Source organism: Oryctolagus cuniculus, chromosome 10 (genome assembly GCF_051225735.1).
Source record: "Oryctolagus cuniculus isolate XC-2025 breed Fujian yellow rabbit chromosome 10, ASM5122573v1, whole genome shotgun sequence".
NCBI classification, from domain to species: Eukaryota; Metazoa; Chordata; class Mammalia; order Lagomorpha; family Leporidae; genus Oryctolagus; species Oryctolagus cuniculus.
Window position 1 is genome coordinate 53285011 of NC_142876.1, and position 10421 is coordinate 53295431.

The following is a 10421-nucleotide window of genomic DNA, read 5'->3' on the forward strand; positions in this document are numbered from 1 at the left end:
TAAGACGGGTGGTGGTCGGGGGAGGGATCCTCCATCTGCTGATTCACTCCTTAAATGGCTGCAACATCCAGGCCTGGGCCAGGACAAGCCAGGAGCCAGGAGCTTCTTCTTGGTCTCCCATGCAGGTGCAGGGGCCCAAGCATTTGGGTCATCTTCTGCTGCTTTCCCAGGCCATTAGCAGGGATCTGGATTGGAAGCAGAGCAACCAGAACTTGAACCAGCACCCATATGGGATGCTCACACTGCAGGCAGCAGTGTTACCCTCTATGCCAGAGCGCCAGCCCGTTTTTTAAGTTTTAAACAGATTCAGTGTAGTCCACTGATACTATACTAAGGATACAATGATATTGAATCAATTGTTAAAAATCAAGAAAGTAGGAATATCATGAAAATGCAATAAAAATAGAAAGTATAAAGTAAGCTATAAGTATTTAAATTATAACAATAAATTTATATAGGTAAAACTTGCCAATTAAAACACTAGTATACCCAGTTTGGAAATGTTTAATCTAGATATATACATTTTAGAAGAAACATACATAAAATAGAAGATACCAAAAAAGTTAAGGTCCAAGTAACATATAAGGAAAGCAAATGATATGATATAGACTGGTATTGCCATGCAATGGATTAGGCCACTGCTTGTGACACCGGCATCCCACATCAGAGTGCCAGTTTGAGTCCCAGCTGCTCTGCTTCTGATCCAGCCCCCTGTTAATGAGCCTGAGAAGGCAGTGGAAGATGGCCCAACTACTAAAGCCCCTGCCACCCATGTGGGAGACCAGGATGGAGTTCCTGGCTCCTGGTTTCAGCTGGTCCGGACCTGCCTGTTGTAGCCATTTGGAAAGTGAACAAGCAGATGAAGACTGATTCCTCTCTCTCTCTGTCTTCCTCTCTCTGTCACTCTCTGTCTTTGTCACTCTTTCAAATAAGTAAATCCTTTCAAAAATGATAGGCAGGAAAATGCATAGAGCTATATTAAGTTTGAAAATATAGACTGAACATGGAAGAAGTTGGTTGATGTCCACCAAAAGTTTCTATTTTGTGCTGGATAAGTTACTAACCTTTATTTCCCAGTTATCTTACGAGGAAGTATGCCCTTGTGACCGAGTTCCAACCAATAGAATATGAGCAGAAATGACTCTGCCACTTCAGGCCCAGGGTTTGTTTGTTTTTCTTTTTCTTTTTTTTTTTTTTTAAGATTTACTTATTAATTTGAAAGGCAGTTACACAGAGAGAGAGAGAGAGAGAGAGAGTGTGTCTTCCATCCGCTGGTTCACTCCCTAGATGACCGCAACAGCCAGAGCTGCGCTAATCTGAAGCTAGGAACCAGGAGCCCCCGCCGGGTCTCCCGCACAGGTGCAGCGGTCCAAGGACTTGGGCCATCTTTCACTGCTTTCCCAGGCCATAACAGAGAGCTGGATCAGAAGTGGAGTAGCCGGGACTTGAACCGGCATCCATATGGATGCCGGCACTGAAGGCAGCAGCTTTACCCGCTATGCCACAGTGCTGGCCCCAAGCCCAGAGTTTAAAAAAAAAAAAAGTGTGCCTGATTCATTCTCAGCCCCCATCCATCAGGGAATTGCAAACAGCACCAATGCCCAAGGAATGACAGAAAGATGGAGAAGAGTGAGTCTCTGAAGCTTAGAGAAGCCGTAACAGATCAGAATCACCCCTACTAGACTCTTAAGTAAGCCAGAATTATTGCATTAAGCAGCTGAAATGACTTCCTTAATGAAGAAAGAATTTACCAAAAACCCAAAAAGTCAAAAGACTAGAAAATTCCAACAAGGAAATAACACTGTGGGAATTAATAGAGAACAAAATTAATGAAGAACAAAACAAAAATGTATATATTAGAAAAATACTTAAAAAACAATTAAAGAACAAGTCCAAAAATTTAAGGGGGAGAGCCAAAATAAATAAAATTGAAAGTGTGGTAGTTGATCCATAAAGAAAAGTGGATCATAAAATGAATGAAATCAAGAGTAAGAAAAGTTGTAACAGAAATATTAATTACAACCAGATACTACAAACTCTTGGTAAAATGGCTGGTTTTCAAGAAAATGCAAGCTGTTAAAATTCCCTTGGGAAGAAGCAGAAAACCTAAAAAGAAAATAATCATGAGAGAACAAAAAGAGGAGGTAAAGGCTGTCAACAAATTAGCTTCAGGAAGGAAATCAGGCTCATAAGGCATCCCTACAAGCTGTGCATGTACAGTCAATAAACAGATAATTCCTATGTTTGTACAAAATATTCTGTGACATAAATAAAAATTTAAAATCTCCACAAAGCATTTTACAAAATTAGCATAATCCTCATATGCAAACCCACAACAGAACAAGTTACAGACTTACCTGCTGAATAAGCAGCAGTCTAGGTCTTTCCATCAGAGCTGTCCACTGCACTTCCTTCCACACTGGCGAGGAAAACACCACTCATTTTGCACAGTGCTTGGTGCAGAGTAGGTCCTCTGTAAACAGGTGAATGGGTGATTTATCCTCTGAGGTGAACTAGTCCATGGGACAGTGAAAGAGCCCAGGTTTTAAAGCTCATTTTCTAGTTTTTAGCACCTCTCCAAAATAAAACAGCCAAAGAAAGCCACCTGCTTGTCAATATTCCTAGAGCAAACATTTAAATAAATGTAGCTTACTTAGGACCTCAGATAATTCTTCCCGGATAAACTCAGGTCAAAGGAGACACTTGTCAAGAAGCAATGCCTAAGTTGTTATTGAGAAAATATGTCATCATAGAATTGCAGCTTTCCCCTACAATCAAAACCTTTCAGAGTGCCCTGGGAGCTGTTCCGGCTCTGATCTTGGGGCCCAGGGAAAACATCTCTCCAAGGCTGCATTTCCTTGCTTTTGGTAAATATTACACTTTCTAATGGTTGGACCAACAAAAGGAATCTAAATATATCCCCCCCACACATTTTTTAATTATTTGACAGGCAGAGAGAGAGAGAGAGAGAGAGGGAGGAGGGAGAAACTCCTATCTGCTAGTTCACTTCCAGATGCTCACTACAGCCAGTGGGGCCAAAGTCAGGAGTCAGAAACTCAATCCAGTGTCCTGTGTGGGTGGCAGGGACCTAGTTACATGGGTCATCACCCTTGCCTCCCAGCATCTGTATTATGTGGAAGCTGGAGCCAGAGGCCAGAGCTGGGTACTGAATCCTGTTCCTCTGATTTTAGATGTGGGCGTCTTACCTGGCCTCTTAACCATTGACCAAACAACTAGTCATCCCATACTCTGAATTTGTAAAGTGAGAAGCTATTTCTCAGGTCTCCAAGCAGCCTTCCTGTAAGGTCATGCTATGAGTTAGCCATCTATGTTTCCCTCACACACATTATCAGCATTATGTGACCAAAGGGTCGCAGTATACGATGGGACCAGAAAGAAGACCCAAGACCAACGTACATGAACATGGATGTGAACTCCTTTCCCCTCAGCACCTCTCACACAAAGCCACCTGATTATCATCACTCATACTGCCAAAATTCAAACAAATGCAGCTCACCTTTTATAAAAGGACAAATTTCTAACTCCTTTGCTAAGGAGTAAAGATCCAAAAATCTGTGTTTGCAGACAATGTGCTGCCTTTCCAATGTCATCGGCTCCGATTGTTGCTGTGTCCCAGCCTCACACTTGCAGGCCCCCAAGTTCATCAGACACATTCACGCACCCATTCCACTTGCTGTGGTTTAAATGTGTCCGTTAAAGTGCAAGTGTTGGAAATAGTGCCCAGTACCACAGGCAGACCCTCTCAGAGCTGGTTCAGCCCTCATGGATGGATTCATGTTGTTATCTCAGGAGTGGGCTCATTATCTGGGGAGTATGTGTGTTAGAAAATGAGCGGACCCTCCCTGTGTGATGCCTTCTGCCATGCTACAGCAACAAAGCCTGTGTGAGATGGGTCCTTCTACCTTGGACTTTCCAGCCTCTGGAAGTATAAGAAATAAATGTATATATTCTTTATCAATTACCCAACCTGAGTAGTCTGTTAGAGTAACATGAAACTAACTAAGACATCACTCTTAGAACAACTTTGACAAACTCCCTTTCCTGCAAAGTTCCTACTCACTTTCCTAGGCCAAGATCTAATGTCACTCTTCCTGTGATGTCTTCCATCAAGCCAGAAATTATTACGCCTGTGTTCCAGGCAACCATCAAAGTCAAAGACTCACTTATAACCGTTTGAATAGGACTTAACTCTGCGGAATAAATTACAAGCTGTGTGAAGGCACAAGAACTTTGTCACATTTGCATGTTTGCACTTGCATCCAAGAGCCTAGCACAGTGCATGCTGAAGCAGGGGCTCATACTTTTGTTGAGTGGCCTTGTTGAGGCTCGACTTGAGGCCCACTGGCTTGTTAGAAATTGTAATTTGATGTGAAACTTAGAGTAATCAAAAGAACTGACAAGAGCATCTTACAACAAGGAGGAAATGGTCAGGAAAAGATAGATTGAGGGCAATGCTTTCTCAGCCTGGATATCCTCAAGGATGTTTTCTCTGCCCCAATTCTCCTATTCCTCAGTCCATTTGGTTTCCCGAGTTAGCTTCCCTTCAGGGAAGACAGTGGGTGGTATGAGTCAGTTGTTTAGATTGCCTATTTTTTTTTTATCTTTTATTTAATGAATATAAATTTCCAAAGTACGACTCATGGGTTACAATGGCTTCCCCCCCCCCATACCGTCCCTCCCACCCACAACCCTCCCCTTTCCCACTCCCTCTCCCCTTCCATTCACATCAAGATTCATTTTCGATTATCTTAATATACAGAAGATCAGCTTAGTATACCTTAAGTAAGGATTTCAACAGTTTGCTCCCACACAGAAACATAAAGTGAAAAATAATAGATGATTTTTTTTTAAATGATGATGAAATCAGATCAGACCTATTGTCATGTTTAATCCCAGTGAGAGTCAAGTTGGGAATTGATAATTTCTTTTTTTTTTTTTTACAGAAGATCAGTTTAGTGTACATTAAGTAAAGATTTCAATCGTTTGCACCCCCATAGAAACACAAAGTGAAATATACTGTTTGAGTACTCGTTATAGCATTAAGCCTCAATGTACAGCACATTAAGGACAGAGATCCTACATGAGGAGTAAGTGCACAGTGACTCCTGTTGTTGACTTTACAAATTGACACTCCTGTTTATGGCATCAGTAATCTCCCTATGCACCAGTCATGGGTTTCCAAGGCTATGGAAGCCCCTTGAGTTCTCCGACTCTTATCTTGTTTAGACACGGTCATAGTCAAAGTGGAGGTTCTCTCCTCCCTTCAGAGAAAGGCACCTCCCTCTTTGAAGACCTGTTCTTTCCACTGGGATCTCACTCACAGAGATCTTTTTGCCAGAGTGTCTTGGCTTTCCATGCCTGAAATACTCTCATGGGCTTTTCAGCCAGATCCGAGTGCCTTTAGGGCTGATTCTGAGGCCAGAGTGCTATTTAGGACATCCGCCATTCTATGAGTCTGCTGAGTATCTCACTTCCCATGTTGGTAGATTGCCTATTGCTTGTAACAAATAAACCCCAATGCATAAAAGCTTAAAAAAAAAACAACACTATTTTGAGGGCCGGTGTTATGGCATAGTGGGTAAAGCCACTGCCTACAATGCCTTCGAGTCCTGGCTGCTCCACTTCTGATCAGCTCCCTGCTAATGCACTTGGGAAAGCAGAAGATGGCCTAAGTGCCCAGACCCCTGCCACCCACATGGGAGACCCAGAAGAAGCTCCTGGCTCCTAGCTTCAGACCCATCCAGTCCTGGCTATTGCGGCTATTTGGGGAGCGAATCAGCAGATGGAAGATCTGTCTCTCCTCCTCTCTCTGTAATTCTGCCTTTCAAATAAATAAAATAAATCTTTTTTAAAAATCACTATTTTACTTCTTCACAGTTCTGTGGGTCAGGAACTCAGACAGGGATGGGCTGAATAGTTGGGTCCACACAGCACTGGTAGGGGTAAGTCACTCAGTGGCATTGAGCTGGTGGACCAATGGAGCTGGAAGTTGCAAATAGATCCCATATTCCTATCTGGCCCTCGCGTCTGCTGGTGGCCAATGTCCCCCACACTCCTCCAAACGTAGCTTCCTTGCAGCATGTTAGTCTCAGGGTAATAAACTAATGCTGGTTTCCAGGTGTGCATGGCCTAAGAGGTAAGGGTAGATTCTATACATTTCTTGAGGCCTCAGGCTCAGAAGTTGTACAGTATGACTCCTGCCATATTCTATTGCTAAAAATAGGTCACAGGGTATTTTGGATCTCAACGGGATGGAAGACAAGGAATTTATAATCACCTTTAATCCAACACACTTATTTTTTTCGAGGGCCTAATAAACTTTGGATAAACTAAACATCAAGCTCCTGGCCTACTGGGATGAGAATGTAAATCTTCCACTCAGACCATTGTTTGGGCTGAATGCATTCCACATCACTGTAATGCACAATAAGCATATTTTATTTGGCATTACCATAAGGCATCTTCAAAAAGTTCATAGAAGACATGGATTATGAGAAAACTATGCATGGATTTCAAATTTTTTCACACCAAAAATAGATTTGGCTTTTAAATCCATTTCCCCTTAAACTTTCTGAAGTATCCATATATCTATCCCTGAAATATGCCTATATTTCAGCATTTTGGAAATTGAATCACATTTTAAATGCATCAAAGGAGTTAGCTAGTTAAAGGAAATCTCTCCCTCATTTTTCTTATTTTTGGCTGCCTCATTTCTAAGACAGTTCCCGTTCTGCTTATCATTATTTCATTAAAGAATTCAGTAAATTAATATATTCATAATTCTCATGAAATAAGACCCAGGGTTATAAATTGTAAGCATTTCACATAAACAAATTCACAACAAAGGAAAGGACTGTCAGAATCACCAGAGAGATACTAGTATTTTTGCTAAGACCTTACCAAAGTTGGGAATTTTTACAGTTGCATTTGGAAAAATCTGGTAAACCAGGGATGAACAAATGGCCAGGACATCTTTTGACCCAAGGCCTTAAGCATTTTTATTCCAATAGAATTTTAGGTGATCATTTTGAAAGAGGTCACTTTGGAAATGATTGATAAGGATTGCCATTTAATCTTTGCTCTCTGGCCACATAACAGCTAAATACTCAATCTCAAACTGCCAAGGTTTGAGAGCTATGTAATACAAAGTTAATTAATCTAGATAGTTTGAGAAAAGGCTAGGGTTTCTAGGTCAAGTTTAATTTTCTCAAAAGGATCAACCCAATTTTTCCTGGTAGCAGTGAGTTCTATTTGTCTTAATACATTTTTGTGAAGTTAATTAGTGGGTGAATGCATGAATGAATGTAACATTTGCCCCTTTCCTCAATGTATTCTCAAGAAACCCATAGGCATACTTGAAAGTCCATTTAAATGCACAAAGCAGTGGCAGCAAGGATGAGAAAGAGGGAACAGGTTTTAAAAAGTAGATATTTAGGGGACCGAATCAAGACATGGCGATCCACTGGGCATGTAAAGAGGAAGAAAAAGCTCATAGGTCTCAAGTCTGGGAGGCTGGGCAGATGGTATTGGCATCAGGAGAGCTAAGAAGAACACAGAGGGTCCCGGCGTCGCACAGAGGAGGAATAGTTCAGGGGGAGGTTGTAGTGTTGTATGGCTCCAGAGGGGGAAGTCCAACAGAAAGTCGGTATATCCACGTCTGACACTTGGGGAGGGTTTAGAGTAAGAAGATGTGAGGTCAGGGAATCACCCCCTTTATGTGGTACCAATGTCTTTAAAGTATATGTGATTACACAGAGAGCATGGAGAGAGAGACTTGGGCAGGGAGTGACCCTGCAGAAATAATATCAGCCCTGCCTTAGCAGGTAGAGGAGATAGTGAGAAAAAACAATGAAAATTATACAAGAAATACGCAGAGTGAGGACCCACCGGATTCCAATGGCCAGGGTCTTCTGAAGGAGAGACCAGCCACCCCCCCCCCCCGACACACACACATATTAAACCCCCATGTGAGAGGAGCCTCAAAGGTTTCTCAGCAGTGTAATCTGGAAGAACACGCCAGGACCAAGAAGTTAGAAAGACCTAGACCCAGCCTCTCAGTCTGCCAGTGAATGCGCTCCATGCCCAAGGGCAGTTCTGCAGCTTTCTGAGCCTTAGCGCTCTCTCTGAAGAACCAGGAGAATGGTCATGAAGCTCCTTCTACCCACCTCACGGGGTTAAAGGATTTTGATGAGAAGATGCATGTGAAAGCCAGCCTGTTGGAAACTAGAAAGCATGTTTTGGTATAAAGTTCATTCTTACCTTTGATAGACAGATTAATGATGCTTAATATATGCTTAAAACTAGCAGTATTTCAGAGGAGTATAAATAATCATGCATTGATACAGCACTTTAAACTGTAAAGACTGAATAATGCACAGTGCTATTTTTCCTGAGAATTCATGAGTCCTATTTAGCAGTAACAGTACTGAGGGAGGATGCAGGATCCCCAGCCCAGACCTTGGCTCTGCCTTTTAACGGTTTCCATTGTCAATGGGCCCTCATCACTCATGGCTGTCTGATGCTGTCTCTGCCTCCCTTCCACCCTTGGAGCTTCTGGATGGCAGACCATGCCTTATCCATTGTCTTCTGTAGCTCCCAGCACAATACTTAGAACATGAGAGGGGCTCCATTAATATTCACTGAAAGAGAGAATAAATTAACAGTGACCTCAGATATTGTTTAACCTTACCCTCATAGTACGAGCAATATTACATTGTACATTTGCTCTAATTCTGATGAGATTATGAGTTTCTTAAGACATACTAAGCAATACCAAGTATTTAGAATAGATAGATCATTATAAACACACATAGAAAGGAAAGCCATATGTTTTTGTAATCATTTTTAATGGGATCAAAACTCTCAAAGTATGTCATTAGAATTATGTGAGCTCAAGTATTTATCACAAGTAGAATGGCTGCTCCACGCACAACAAAAACTGACACCAGCTTGGGCGGCATGTGAAGCTCCAGACTGGAGAAGACCCAAGACCCTTGCCTTTTTCTCTTCCTCTATCATACAGGTTGTCCTTGAGCCTAGCTGTGCATTACAACCACTACCTCGTCCCACCATGAACTAAAAGATGTGTGTTAGTTCTTACCCTAGAAAAAGCAAGCTACGAAACTTCAGCACAGAAATGAGAGTAGGGGAGGCTCTGACGCCTCAGGTTGGCATGTCTATGACCTGGGGCAGCTGTGGCCTACAATTGACCGCTGGGTTGCTGGATATGTTACCGAGCCACAGAAGAACAAGTACTCTCCTCAGCTTTGTCTAATTAGTTGTGCAGCACAAACTACAATTAGTAGCCACAGAGCCTAGTTCTGATTCTCCAATTCACTGAGTCCTGTTCTAGTTCCACAACTCAGTCACAGAGCCTTGATCTGATTCTACAATTCACTGTCACAGAGTCTTGTTCTAATTCTGTAATTAGCAAGCACCAAGACGTGTTCTACTTGTTGTGAAATGTGCTTGTACTCAATTTCCATGGCCTTATACTCATTAAGTATCCATATAAAATTTGCTATTGAGATGTTTCCCCTAAATTCTATATTCCATTCTTGGAAACTTGAAAAGAGATGGCCTAACATTGAAAGTCAAATGTCATTTAAGGAATGAATGAAGTCAGTGAGTAGTAGGCAAGACTTCTAAATAGGCAACTGGGTGAGTCATGAGTGTGGTTTAGTGGCCAAATCCTCATGCTCACTTTTTAAAAATTCCTTTCTTGTAAATGAGACATCAGATATATAAGATGGACCACCAGACAACCTCCCAAGAAATGTCCCCTGTCTAGGAAAGGCATCTCAAGAACAGCTGATACAGATCTCAGTGGCCTCAAACCCTTGCCTTCTCTGTGTAGAGGGCTCCCTTCTCCAACCTGCTTTGGCTCCAGAATGAGGGTGTTTCTGGTGTCTTGGAGATGGAATCATCCTTCAGTCCAGAGTCACACCCAACATCTCAGGACTTGCATTGATCTGATCAGCTACCAGCATATGATGTCTGTCATCCCTTCATTACTGATTCTACCCAAGTGTTAATATTGTCACTTTAAACTCTAAGTGGTCCTTAAATTTAAAAAAACACAAAATTAATGATTCACTTAAAGCATCCAATTTTCCTAAAATGGTCCAGCATCACAGAAAATAAAACCAAAAAAAAAAAAAAAACCGACTAAAACAATGCATGAATGTTGTCAATGCCTGGGAAACAACCATACAGGAAAACCCAAGTCTTGAAAGCAGTTTATACCAAAAAGAAAGCTGCAGAAAGATAAAGGACATGCTTGGTTCCTGCATTGCTGCTAGTAACACACTTGGAGTGTTTGAAAATTTAACATCTAAATGTGCCTCACATTTGCAAGCTTCCCAGTCAACCTCAAGACACCAACAAGCAAAAGGACACTA